The 13,528-nt window shown below is 53.0% G+C and overlaps 2 long non-coding RNA genes across 5 annotated transcripts; one reads left to right on the forward strand and one right to left on the reverse strand.

Moving 5' to 3' along the window:
* Positions 1-2,334: 2,334 nt before the first annotated feature.
* Positions 2,335-9,225, reverse strand: LOC138064729 (uncharacterized). 3 transcript variants are annotated; one of them, XR_011137976.1, is made up of 3 exons: positions 4,676-9,225; positions 3,748-3,894; positions 2,335-2,818 (listed from the first exon to the last, which is right to left on the reverse strand). It is a non-coding gene; the product is annotated as an uncharacterized lncRNA (long non-coding RNA). The 3 variants fall into 3 exon arrangements; XR_011137974.1 differs by having other exon boundaries at positions 2,336-3,265; XR_011137975.1 differs by having other exon boundaries at positions 2,344-2,826.
* A 218-nt stretch (positions 9,226-9,443) lies between these two features.
* LOC138064711 (uncharacterized) lies at positions 9,444-13,148 on the forward strand. Of its 2 annotated transcripts, none has more exons than XR_011137954.1 (2): positions 9,444-9,942; positions 10,367-13,148. It is a non-coding gene; the product is annotated as an uncharacterized lncRNA (long non-coding RNA). The 2 variants fall into 2 exon arrangements; XR_011137953.1 differs by having other exon boundaries at positions 9,444-9,917.
* The last annotated feature ends 380 nt before the right edge of the window (positions 13,149-13,528 follow it).

Here is a 13,528-nt window from a genome sequence, read left to right on the forward strand (position 1 = left end):
GGGCATAGACATGCAGTCCCTCTAGCAGCTGGTCCTAGGTCCTCGCTCTCCCCAGTTGCCTCCTGCAGAGGCACACAGATACAGACAGGTCTCTCAGTTGACCCCCCAAAGCTTATGGTCTCTCCAGCAGTTGGCCTGGACCTCCTGGTCCCTCCGGTCGCCAACTCGTCCTGGTGTCTCGCCCTCAGACACACAAACACACACACACACACACGTCTGGTTTCCAAGCCACTTGACCTCTTTGCCAGTTAGTCCAGCTTGATATTTGCCAGCAACCACGCACTGACTTACGCACCCTCGCTTGCTCCAGTTGCTGGCACCTGCTGACAGAGGCCCCTGTGACCCATGGGCCCACTCCAGTTCTTGGTGCTCAGACCTCCGTACACACACACAGACACAAGAATAGAGAACCCCTCACCCAAGAAAACAGTCAGAAATGGAGTTTACTGAGAAGACAGGACAGAACGATCAAGCGCAGGGCATGGCCAGACAAGCGTACCGACCAGCAGCCTGTTTGCAGGCAACCAGCCCCTTTTATCTCCTCCTCCTTCTCTTTTCCCACGCTTGTGCCTCCCCAAACCGCCGCGATCCCTCCCTTTCCCCTTTCCTTTGGTTCTGCCCTCAACATCCCACAGCAAGGCTCGCGCGGTCCCCAAACGCTCGTCCCCTGCGTCCCGTAACGCGCCCCACACCCTCGGCCGTCATCCCCTCAGCGTGTGAGGTGATCCGGAGGCCTCTCCCGGGACTCCTCGCGGGGGTGTCCCCCGGCCCGTGGGGCTGCTGGTCTCCTGGGACAGCCCGGGGGGCCGGGGCTGCGGTTCATTTCTCTGACCAGCTCGTTGGGGCTCCCCTGCCTGGCACTGTGCTGCCCCGCACCTCCATGTGTGTGGAGCCTTTTATGGGTTGATCTCTCTCCTGTGATAGCTCTGCGATAGGTATTATTCCAGTTCCCTCACCTGCAATTGTTCCTGTGCACTCCTTGCTCCTTTGTGTGAGTGAAGATAAGCTTTTTATAATATAATCTAACACAGAACCACACTTCAAGCTTTGGAAAAATGCTCTAAAATTAGAATTGCACAATGACTTTGGTAGCTTGATTTGTCTCCAGGATAATCCCGAGGGCCAGCAACTTGAAGAAAAGCAGCTTGACCCATTCTGTTGATTTCAGTGATGTTGTTTTAAGGAAGCATGTAAATACAGAAGGGGCCTGGGATGGGTAGCAAACAAAAAAGGAAAGAGCAAGGAAGGTTTGAGAGAGAGGAAAAAGTAAGTGCCGAGAGTGACTGAAGTTGCTAAGGGCTGAGAGATCTGGGGGTTAAGCATGTGCATATGAGAGTCTGAGCGGGGATAATGCACAACAACAGTAACATACAGTGACTGATTTGCTTTCCAGTCTGGACTGATGCATGTGCCCTCGTTCTTGCAAGCGCAGACACTCTGGAGCTGTGCAGAGGCAAGCAGGTAGGCGCACAAGCAGCTTTTGGGCATGGGGTGCCTGGACTGAGCAGGTGCATGCCGGGGTGGGGGGAGCCCTGTGTGACAGGCAGGTGGGGAGTGAGCGGGGCTGGAGCAGGGTGAGGGCTGTTCTGGGACGTCTCGTCTTGGGCAAACACGGGCAGAGCGCATAGAGAGGAGAGCAGGAAGGAATACGGGGCACAAGCTCTTCATCCCCAGCAAGGTCACTGAGAACTGCTCCTCCTCAAGGGTTCCCCATGGGAACCAGCACCCCACCGGGACAGGACCACCCTGACCCCCCTGCCTGCAAACCCTTCCATCCGTGGCCATGCAGGTGCCCCCTAAACCAGCCCTCCCCAAAGCCCCTAGCCCCATAAGCCTGCTCAAACAGCATCACCGACCTCTAAAGCCCCCAGACCTCACAACCATGCCAAAACCCAGCCTCAGCAGCCCCCAGTCACCCCCAGCTCCTGCCCCCGCAGCACCACACCACTCTCCTCCCAAGAACTCCCACGGACCCCAAACACCCCAAGCCTTTCCCCGAAGCTCGCATCGGCCCCCCAGGCACCCACCAACCCTGGCCCCCAAGGGTGCCCCAAAACCTGTCCCAGGAGGCGGAGGTGTGGGGCGAAGGGTGGGGAGGGGGCTTGGGCGCGGTCTGCCGGCAGCGCGGGTCTGACCGTCCCTTTCCCCTGTGTCGCCCCCAGGGCCCCGGTTCCTCCCCGGCACGGCCGGGGTGGCACTCGCCCCCGCAGAGGCAGCCGGAGGAGCGGGGAGGCTGGCGGCCCCCGGAGCTCCTGCTGTGCGGGCCTGCCCGAGGGTGCTGGTATGCTGCAAGGAGGTTTAAAGCCGCTGGACCGAACAGACTGAAGGCCAGTTTGAGTCAGGAACAGCAAGTGCAGTCCCAAGTTATTTACTTGAGAATTGTAGCTAGGTGATGGATAGAAGAAAAATATTCCCGGACACCCAGAGGCCTCCCCCAGTCACAGACTGTGGGCACCAGCTAACCTGGGTGCCAGCTGGTCGAACCCCCCCCCACTGTGCCCTCCTATATAGCTGCCCCAAAGCCGTGGGGTTCCCTAGTCCAGTACGCGTCAATCAGTCCTCTGTTGTGTCTGACATCCACTCCGCAGGCACACGTACGCTGCACAGGGCTGTCGATATTTCCAGCAGTGACACAGCAGCCTGATGCCTCTTCTTGTCTGGGACGTGGGGTCCTTCACAGCTCTTCTGGGATATGGGGCCCTTGATGAACTCCCTGCTGCCTCTTCTGGCGTTCTCTACAAGCTCATAGATCCCTCCTCTTCCTCCTCCTCCTCCTCCTCCTCCTCCCCTGTGGTGGGGTGCAGACCAGTGGCTCTTCCTGCAAAGCTGACAGCCACATGCAGCACTACTACGCACTCAGTACTCATCTGGGATGGCACCCCCGCCCTGAGGGCCCTGCAGATTCCCACCCTTCCTGCAACCAGGCCCCCTAAAGCTGTGAAACTACTCAGAAGTCCTGCCCCGACACTCTCACAGACCCCAAAATGCCTCCAAACCCTGCTGCAACATTGTCGCTGACTCCAGACCTTCCCCTAAACTCTGTCCCCAAGCCCCAAACAATCCTAAAACCACTCCTAGACCCTGTCCCCACAGCAGCGAGGTGTCCTAATTAGAGGGTGTGATCTGTGTCCCCCTTGACTCAGTCCTGCTTTGGAGAAAAGAGAATTTGCAGCACTTCTTGGTGAAGAATGTTGGCAGGTGGGTGCACAGATGACAAACCGATTTTTCTCTCTTCTTCTGAGCCACCTCTCGGGACCCTCTGTGCCTGCAAGAGAACTCTCTAAATGCGGCTGGTCTAGGATAATTGTGCTCTGTGCAATGCTTAAGGAGAACATTAACATACAATTGCAGGCTAAGGAATAACCTAAACAAATAAAAGGCTCAGGAAAAGCCTAAGGGAACGCTGAAGGGCTATGGGAAGCCCCCAACCATACTGTAGAAAAAAGCGTGGGTCTTAGGCACGTCCTCAGAGAAGGAGAGATATGTTACTGCAACCCATAGACAATGGGTGCTATTAATTACCACCTTTAATTACCAAAAGTGTTGTGAAAGCAGAAGGGGCTAGAGATGATGCATAGCAGATTATTGACTATCGGCAAAGTTGAAACAAACAACCCCCTCTTAAAATAGAAATGGGTTAGTCCTAAGTAGCAGATGAACTTTGAGTTCATCTTTGAGTAATGTGAAGAGCAGCGGTTATGTCAATCACCCTGAAAGCCTTAGAGAAGCAGTACAAAAATCTGATACCCTCATGGCCTCATCAGTCTTTTGGGTTTGTTTGGCAGGGCAATCCACCGACGGAGGACATCTTGAAGAGAAGCAGCCTAGACCTCATGATCCAGGTGTTCACTTTGGTCATCACCTCTGAGACAAGCATCCACTTATAGGAGGAATCTAGGAGATGTATCAAAAAGGTAATAGATTCAAAACAGAGGCAAGCAAATTAAATGCTATCATTCTTCCACGCAGTTAAAGACTGAGAGAATTGTGCACTAAGCATGTGTATACAAGGGTTTGAGAAAGGATACTGGACAGTACGATAATACTGTACCAGAATAAACGTAATGTTTCATGGAAGATCGTGTAGGTAACTATTAGGTAATGTGCCTGCCTGTCTCATAACCTAGCTTTAACTGCTATATGTAATGTTTCCAGACAGTTTACCCTGTAATGTATGATGGCAAGTGCTGTGCTAAGACCTTTCCTTTAAGGAAAAGAAAAGGAAAAAGAAAAAAGAAAAAGAATATGGTAAAGAGAAAAAGAACGTGCATAAATCTAGAGCCTTTCATTGAAAGGAAAATGCAAGTTTATCTGTTTGTTATAGAGATGGAAGCAACGACAGCAAATGCTGACAAAGAGAAAAGATGGATGAGCAGTTTTTTGTGATTAATATGTAAGGGACTGCATGAAACAAGGAAGCAAAAATGCAGTGGACCCTTGATATCACCAGAAACTGCTACAGCAGGATGTGTTCTGGCATGCGTAATTAGGGTAAGTATTGATAATGACTGTTTGTTATTTCAGCCTCCCAGGGGCAAGACTGAGGACCAAGTAACCCATTCCCAGTGTGGATGTTGTTAACTGTATCTGGCTTAGCTTAGTTTTGCTTTGGTCATTTCTATTTTGTTTTGTTATCATATCTGCATATATAAAAAGGGAACGACATAATACTTACTTTTTAGATTAATTGCTATGGTTGAAGTTGAAGAGACCAGAAAAACGTAAGCAAGCTGAAGTAATAAAATCAAATGGATCCAAATGAAAGCTGTCTCCATCTCCCAACAAGAGAAACTCCATTCCTTCTGTAGAGGAAGTATCCCTATGAATAGCGATCAGGATAATAGATCACCAACATATAACAGAAGGTCTGTAAGCGTTATGAAAAGTACACTGCATACATACATTTCTCTGCATGTGACTTTATGTATCTAGGAAGGATCATATTTTATGAGCTTCAAGACAGCAAATTATTATCTTAGGTGAATGATAGTCAAGTGACCAGAGTTACCAAAGAGGAAGTGGCAGACACAAGTGTCTGAATTGTAAAATTAAGAGGTGAATTTCAGGAAGGCTCAATTGGTTGCAACCCCTTGTTAATTACATGGGAATTGTGTTTGGGAAAACGGGAAGACAGGTAGATGAAAGAAAGGTTAAAGCTTTGCGGAATCAAGGCTCCTTCTCATCAGTTCCAACTTAAAGCAATTTCAGGAGGACTTAAATTCTTACAGCAGTGTTAATGTAGCTTTGGTGGTATCAGCAGACTGTGGTGGGAATTATGGGAAAGGAGTCAGAACTGTGTGCTGTCATGAGCTACAGGCTACCACCCTCAGACCTTGGTTACCACGTATCAAGAGCAGCCAGGAGAACCCAAATGGCTCTGGAGAGGTTCTCTGACAGGTCCTGATGAGGATCCCTCAGCTGTAGGAAGGTTGGCAGTGTCCTTACCGGACTTGTGAGCAATAAGCCACAATTCATGGATCAGCAAAGGAGAGCGGGAGTAGCAACTGGCAGCCTCGTGAATATGGCATTGCTATTGATAGCAGCACCACAGGCTCTGTCTGTAGCCTCACCTGCCTGTTTGCAGCTTTACTTTGGCCTGTTTATCTGGAATACCCAGTAAGGTCTAAAACGCAAATTTTCGTGGCTAGATGGGTAACCTGTGACCCCACCTGTCTTTGCCTTGCTTTGCTGCTTAACGCAATAACAGTAACTTGGGACCCCAGAATAAAAACTGTTACAATGCTTAAGGGAGGATCTGCATTTGCCCAGGTTAGGGAACCAAAATTAAAGTTTTTTGGGAAAAAAAAGCTCTAAAACGAGAATCTCCCAGTGACCTTGGTGGTCTGATTCATTTGCAGGATAATGTTCTGAGGGCCGGCAACTTGAAGATAAGCAGCTCAACCCGTTTTGTTGATTTTTGGTGATACTGTTTTAAGGAAGCATGTAAGTACCGGAGGGTCTGGGAGGGTTTTCAAACAAGACAGGGAAGAGCAAGGAAGATTTGAGAGTGTGGAAAAACTAGGTGCTATAGGTACTGAAGCTGTTAAGGGCTGAGAGAATTTGGGGTTAAGCATGTGCATATGAAAGTCTGAAAGGGGCTAATGCATGAGGAATAGTAAAATACTGTGACTGAACACAAGGATCCTCCCCAGTCTGGGCCTGTGGGTGCACCCTCGCTCTTGCAGACACAGACGCTCTGGAGGTGTAGGATACAGGCAAGCAGGCCCACAAGCGGACTTTGGGCACAGCAGCATGCAGAGAGCTCTGCATGCTCAGCAGGTGAGCAGAAGTGGAGTGTGTTGAAGGCTGTTCCGGGTTGTCTGGATCCATCCAGTTCCATTCCCTGTCCCTCTGTCCAGTTCTCCAGCTTTCTGTTTCTTTTCCCGTAGCTCTGTCCAGCACCCCGTCCCTTTGTTTAGCTACTCATTCCTCTGCCCAGCTCCCCATTCCTCTTGTACTCTTTCCATCCCTCTGTCAATATTTACATCCCTCTGACTGGCTCCCTATCACTCTATCCAGCTCTTGATCATCCTTTTCCCCTCTCTGTCCCACTACCTGCCCGCTGTCCATCTGTCCAGCTCCCCCTCCCACTGCCACTCTCTGCCGCTCTTGTCTGTCTCTTTGTACCTTTCCAGCCTTCTGTCCCCCTCTCCAGCCTTCTCTTTCTCTTTCCATCCCTCTGTTCAGCTCCCCATCCATTTGTCTCCTTATCCCTCTTTCTCCCTGTTCTATCTCATCTCTCTGACTTCCCCTCCCTCTTTTTCTCTCTCCACCTTTCGAGCTGGCTCTTCATCCTTCTCATTCTCTTCCCATTGCTCTGACTGGCTCCCTTTCCCTCTCTTCCAGTCCCCGTTCCTCTGTCTGGTTCTCCACCCTTCTCTTTTGCTTCCCGTCCCTCTGTCTGCTTCCCCTTCCCTCCTTTCCTCTCTTTATTCTTCTGTCCACTTCTACATCCCTCTTTTTCTCTCTTCTGCTCCCTGGTCCTCTGTCCAGCCCTCTATCCATTTGTCTGGCTCTCCATGCCTCTCTTTCTCTTCCTTTGTCCAGGGCCTTGACCCTGGGGCTAGGTCTCTATCCTTCTCTTTCTTTTTCCAATCATAATTGTGGGAATAGTTACGGGCCTTGGACTAGGGAGTAGTGCTAGGAGGGCTGTGCAGTTGCCTGGCCTCTCAGTAACTGTTCTGGCCTCTTTGCAGGTGCTGAAGCGTAGTCTAGCTGTGACAACGCTCCTTCGACTGCTAGCAGCTCTGCAGAGATCTGCGGCTGGCCGTGGAGGACAAGCTGTGACTTGCAGCATGGATACAGCTAAGTCCTGGGGCTGCGTTGTATGTGAGCAGGGCTGGGAGGTGGAAGGTGGTTGTCCCCTAGGTGGTTACTGGAGTCACTGGCTGTGGATGTTTGCCCATGGAGCTGAGGGGACCAAAAATATTAGTTGTCTGTAATGGAGATGAGTTAGTGCTTGCAGTGTTTCAGGTAGGTTCAGTGGAAGTGCAGCGTAGTGCGCTCTGCGGAGCAATGCTTGCACGTGCTCATGTTTGGTGGCTAAAGCCAAGCCTATAAACAGCAACTGTAACATGATTCTGATGCGCATCTTCCTGTTCTGCTGCACTTCTAAATGAATTATTACTTTATTTTGTGGGGTTGTCTTTATCAGTCAGGGTTTACAGTTTGCTGACTTAGCAATCAGGGTGCAGGATTTAAAATTTTAAAGCCTCTGCAACCATTTGGGTTCCAAGACTTGCAGTTTTTCACTTCAGGGTTTATGCCTTACTGATAAACGACAAGGGCTAAATCCTTAGGCTTCAGGGCTTACAGCTTATTACCTAAGCAGCAGGGTGCAAACCCTTCTCTGGGGTTCCTAACCTTCCCCTGTTCCCAGCGTTCAGCTTTGTGCACTGACCTGAGGTCTGGATTTGATAAGGCGCAGGCCCATCGCACTGAGAGTGGTGATGTGACAGGTGAGGTGAGAGCTGTGAAAGTGTCTTGCAGGGCTCTAGTCTGGGGTAGGGCAGTAGTGCAGACAGGCAGGATCAGAGATCAAAGATCTTCTCACCTGTCAGAGCTGAATCCTATCCCTGAAGGAAAAAGTAGAGGGGATAGGCTGTCAGCTACTCAGACGCCTGCCGCGTCAAGGGCAGCAGCAGGAGCTGACCCTTCCCCAAAGGACCGACGAACGCTGGTGCAGAGATGACTCTTCGGGTGTCACAGGGTAAGGGGAAGCATGCTGGCACTGAGCTCCATGGCAAACTCCCTCCCAGGTGTTGCTTCTGCGCAGTAAAACAATAAACAGTTGCTTTATTCTTTGCACTCGTGTCTGTGGTTCCTGCCGTCGCTTTGCCTGAAGATGATGCCCAGGGGAGGAGGTTACACATTGTGTCTGGGATTGGGAGCTGGTCCCCACATCCTTTGTTCTTGGGGGTCCCTGCGGTTCCCAGGGACCCCAGTGCTGTTCACAGGGCTCTGGGTAACTTCCCTTGCATTGCCTCGACCCTTGGGGCTCTTGGTGGAGTTTCCCATTATCCTGGGGGCAGCCAGGGCTCCGCAGGGCAGTGTGAGGGCCCCAGACTGCTCCCAGATTTGCTTTCAGCACTCTGCAACGTCTCTCATGTGTCGGTGGCGGGGGCCTGTGCGCCTGGGGCTGGGAGACACTTTCCCTGGGGACAGGGGGAGCCTGCAGGCACCGTCCCGTCAGCCGCGCTGAGCCCTGTGACATGTCCTGCTGCCCCTTCGGTGTGCACTGAGACCCTGCACTCGTACTTTGCTTTGCCCCACAGCCCTGCGTTTGCCCTCCGACGCCCTCAGGACCCCTCCGTTCACGTTCTGAGGTGCCCCCGATCCCTCTGTGTGCCCCGGGGCCCAGTGCTGGTTTTGCAGCACGCCACAAAGTTCTCTGCTGAGCTTTCTCCCCTGCCCAGGAGCTGTCCGGGTGCCTTCTGGCGCCTCCGGGCCCCGCAGAGTCCCTCCGTCTGCGCTGTCGTCGCCCGGTAACTTCCTTTTTTCCACTGTTCCTTTACGGCGGGGCTGGGAGTGGTGTCGGGAGGGCGGAGGGGTCCCAGGGGAGCCCTGCGGAGGGTCGCGGCGGTGCCGGGGATCGCGGGGCCGGGGGGCTCCGGGCTCCACGGCGGCTGCCGGGGACGGGACGGGATCGCCGCTGGGTCCAACCTCACGGAGCGCTGCTGCCCGCGGCATCCTGGGAGATGTAGTCTTCCGGCGCCGGGCGGCCATGCTGGTTTGGGAGTGCGGCATGCCGGGAGCAGTAGTCTTCCGGCACCGGGCTGCCGGGCGGCCAGGCTGTCTGCGGGGCGCGGCATGCCGGGAGCAGTAGTCTTCCGGCGCCGGGCTTCCGGGCGGCCATTTTAGTCTGCAGAGCATTCTGGGAGATGTATTCTTCCGGTACCGAGCTTCCGGGCGGCCATGTTGTTTTGGGGGCGCGGCATGCCGGGAGCAGTAGTCTTCCGGCGCCGGGCTGCCGGGCGGCCATTTTCATCTGCGGAGCATTCTGGGAGATGTAGTGTCCCAGCACCGAGCTTCCGGGCGGCCATTTTAATCTGTTAGGCATGCCGGGAGGCGTTGGCTTCCCTTGCTGGGTTTCTGGGAGATCATGTTGTGCCTGTCGAGGTGGCAGGAGGTGCAGCTGTCAACAGGGTTCCCACCCGCTGGCCACGTCGTGCTCTGTGGCAGCCAGGAGCTGCCGTTCCAGGTGCCTGTGCCTCCTCAGCACTGCAGCAGTGGGCCAGTGTGTCTGTTCCTTACTTGTCATGTCATGGGGGAAGGACTATATGCTGCCGTGAAGAACTACGGGCTGCTGCCCTCAGACCTCTGTCAGTTATCGCGTGTCAGGAGCGGCCAGGAGAATCCAAATGCCAGCGGAAAGGTTCTCTGCCCGGTCCCGAAGAGGAGCCTTCGGCCGTAGGAAGGTTGGCAGCGTCCTTACCGTGACCCGTGAGCCACGCTTCGTGGACCAGCAAAGGAGAGGGGGGAGTAGCGCCTGGTAGCCCAGTCGCTATGGCATCGCTGGCGCTAGCAGGCCCGCGAGGTCTGTGTGAAGCCTCACCTGCCTGTCTGGAGCTTTATTTTGGTCTGTTTACCCGGAGTAACCGGCGAGGCCTAAAATGAGAATTTAGGATGGCTAGATGGGTTACCTGTGACCCGACCTGTCCTCGCCTTGCTTTGCTGCCTAGCAGCAAGCAATAACGGGAACTTGGGACCCCAGAATAAAAACTGTTGCAGTGCTTAAGGGAGGACCTGCGTTTGCCCAGGTTAGGGAACCGTAATGAAAGCTTGGGGGGGGGGGGAGCGGGAGGGGGGAGAGGAAGCTCCAAAACAGGAACCTCCCGGTGACCTTGGTGGTTTGATTCATTTGCAGAATAGTGTTCCGAGGGCCAGCAACCTGAGGAGGAGCCGCTCGACCCGTTTTGTTGATTTCGGTGATGCTGTTTTAAGGAAGCACGTAAGTACAGAAGAGCTCTGGGAGGGTTTTCAAACAAGACGGGGAAGAGCGTGGGAAAGCTAGGTGCCGTGAGTACGGAAGTTGTTAAGGGCTGAGAGAATTTGGGGGGTTAAGCGTGCGCACGTGACGGTCTGAAAGGGGCTGATGCACAAGCAGTAGTAAAAGGGCGTGACGGAGTGCAAGGTTCCTCCCCGGTGTGGGCCCGTGCGTGCGCCCTCGCTCTCGCGGACGCAGGCGCTCTGGAGGCGCAGGGATTCGGGCAAGCAGGCCCACAGGCGGACTTGGGGAAAACGGTGTGCAGAGCGCTCGGCGGGTGAGCGGGGCTGGAGCGGGTCGAGGGCTGTCCCGGGCGGGCTGCCTGGGTCCATCCGGTTCTGCTCCCTGTCCCTCTGTCCAGCTCTCCATCTTTCTCTTTCTTTCCCCATAGCTCTGTCCGGTGCCCCATCCCTTTGTTTAACTACTCGTTGCTCTGCCCAGCTCCCCATCCCTCTTGTACTCTTCCCGTCCCTCTGTCAATACCTGCTTCCCTCTGTCTGCTTCTCCATCCCTCTGACTGGCTCCCTATCGCTCTGTCCAGCTCTTCGTCGTCCTCTTTCTCTCCCGATCCCACTACCTGCCTGCTGTCCCTCTGCCTGGCTCCCCATCCCTCCACCCCCCCCCCCCAACTGCTCTGTCTATCTGCCTCTTCGTACCTCTCTTTGCCCCTTCAGCCCTCCATCCACCTCTCCAGTCTTCTCTGTTTCCATCCCTCTGTTCAGCTCCTCATCCATCTATTTGCCGCCTCCTTATCCCTCTTTTCCCCTGTACCATCCCATCTCTCTGTCCGACTTCCCCTCTCTCTTTTGGGGGGTTTAGTACCTGTTTTAGCAGACAATCGCGTGTCCCTTTAGGCCCCAGGAAGCAGAAAGTTCTGACCTGACAGCAAAGTATTTGGTCTTTTTAACGCTCTTGCGGCTGAAGGTGACTCCTAATGAAAAGCAATGAGAATTCTGAGGATTCACTGGAAACGTAAGAGACAGTATCTGCCCTTTTTAAAAGGCTGTGTGCTTCCGCTAATAATACCTGTAGTAATCAAGCCACTAGATTTTTCTGACAATAAGAGCCTTTAAGCTGCGATCGCTACTCGAAAAGTCCAGATATTTTAGAAACTGAACGAGCCTTCTGAGCTTGCTGACTGCAGTACCTCGAAAGATGATCAGAGTGCTGATGTTTTCATGCTTTAGTGTGGTAGAGATGCTCTGTGCAAACATCCCTTGTGTTTAATCTTCAAAACTGCGCAGACTGTCACGGAGCTCTCTTTTGACTATCTACTTTGCGTAACAAACAGAAAGGCAGGAGGTTGACAGTGCTAAATGAGTAAGGTCATTGCTTGTTTAGGGGTTGCAAATTTTATGGAATTTTGTCCTTTTAAATCTCATCTAGAATATGCTTGCAAAAAATCCCTGGGAAGAAAACAAGGAGTATAAGCAGCTTTTGAATATTATTAGCAATACTTACACGTTCTGGATGGGTTCTTAGGGTCCCCCATGGTCTTCTGCCCTCCCCATTACCCCCAAATTTACCCATTTTGCAGTGTTTTGGCACTTATTTTGCTCTTTCTTGTCCCGAAGCAGGTCAGGGTTTGGTGTGGACAGAGGGGGGAAGGAGCCAGCTGTGGGTAAATGGGCCCTGGATGGCATCGCGGGGACACGGCGAATCCTGGCACAGCCCATCTTCAGCACGGGGAGAGGCCGGAGTGCTGCCGTGATGAGTGCTGAGAAAGGTACCTCTCTTTGGATTATGTGCACCCCAGAGCCCACCTTCTGGCCTTTCATTCTCCCCCGATCCCTCCTGTCAAGTATTTGTGCTCTGCGGATGCCTGAGTTTGGCTTTTTGTGACTTGTAGGTTCCTCCGCTGAGGTTCTTTTTGCCCCTGAGGTCCTCCCTTTCACCATCTTGTCCCCACAGAACCCTGAATTGTTTCTTCTCCCTCGCCCAGCCCACAACATCCCTTCCTTTTCCTTTTCTTTTTTGCTGCCCCTCGATCCTTCCTTTTGCAATTTTGCACCACCAGTTCACTCTGTTAAGCTCTTCTCTCTTTTGGGCTTTTTGCACCCCCCACCCCCCACCCCCTTTGTAAAGCTTTTTTTGTGCCGCTTACAAGCTTCTGGCTTTTTTTCCCCTGAGAAGCCTTCCTTCTGGCTTTGTGTGTCAGCACCCTCCCCTTTTTGAATAAAGCAGAGATTAAAGGCAAACTCGGTATCTCTTTATGCAGCTGCAACCCTTTGGAGGGGAAGCAAATACGTTATTGTGGTTTGTAGTATTTCTGGGCTAACTCTGGGGAAATCCTCATCACAGTTTGGATTTTTTGTTGTTGTTTCTATAAGTTCGTTGCTTTGAAAGTTTGAAACTAGTATTCGTTTGGCTTACTGCCTTACTGTCATAACTGAGCGTAAAGCAGAGATTGTGTTGCCATTGCATATGACCTCCCTCATATGGTGCTTGCGTTCATATACGTGTGTTCTCCCCAGGAGTACTCTTGCCTTTTCCTTTCCTTTAGTAAACAAACGCCTTTCTGAGCCAATACCGAGCAACACGGTGGATGTGCTTCTAGCGCTAACGTCGCGTCGCAGGAGGCAGCTGAGAGCAGTCGATAAGCCGGTGCTCTAGACATGCAAAGGCAGGAAGAAGCGGACTAGCTATTGAGCTTCCCTCGAGAGCAGAGGAAGAGGAGAAGAAACCCAGGGGGCGGTCATACGCCCGCTGACGATTCCGGAGGCTTTGCCTTGCAATGCGTTTCTCCTGGTAGGCGGCAGCACTCATTGCCCGTGGCGGGTAAGGGCCGGAACCACCTTGCGCTGAGGGCTCAGCAGAACCAGAGAGGCGAGGGTGTCCCTGGGGTGGCTGCGGGTGCCTGGATTTCTCCGGCCCACCTCAAGGCATGCGTTGCGGGGAGAAAAGGGTGCGGGCTTTCAGGGGCCTGGCAGTGCTCTGCTCCGTGCGGGCACAGGGCAGGGTCTGCCCTGAACACATGTTTGCCTCTCCCTGTCTTTGTTTTAATTCCTGCCTTTAGGGCTGAGGTTCCTCCCCAGAGCAGAC

This window comes from Struthio camelus, chromosome Z (genome assembly GCF_040807025.1).
Source record: "Struthio camelus isolate bStrCam1 chromosome Z, bStrCam1.hap1, whole genome shotgun sequence".
NCBI classification, from domain to species: Eukaryota; Metazoa; Chordata; class Aves; order Struthioniformes; family Struthionidae; genus Struthio; species Struthio camelus.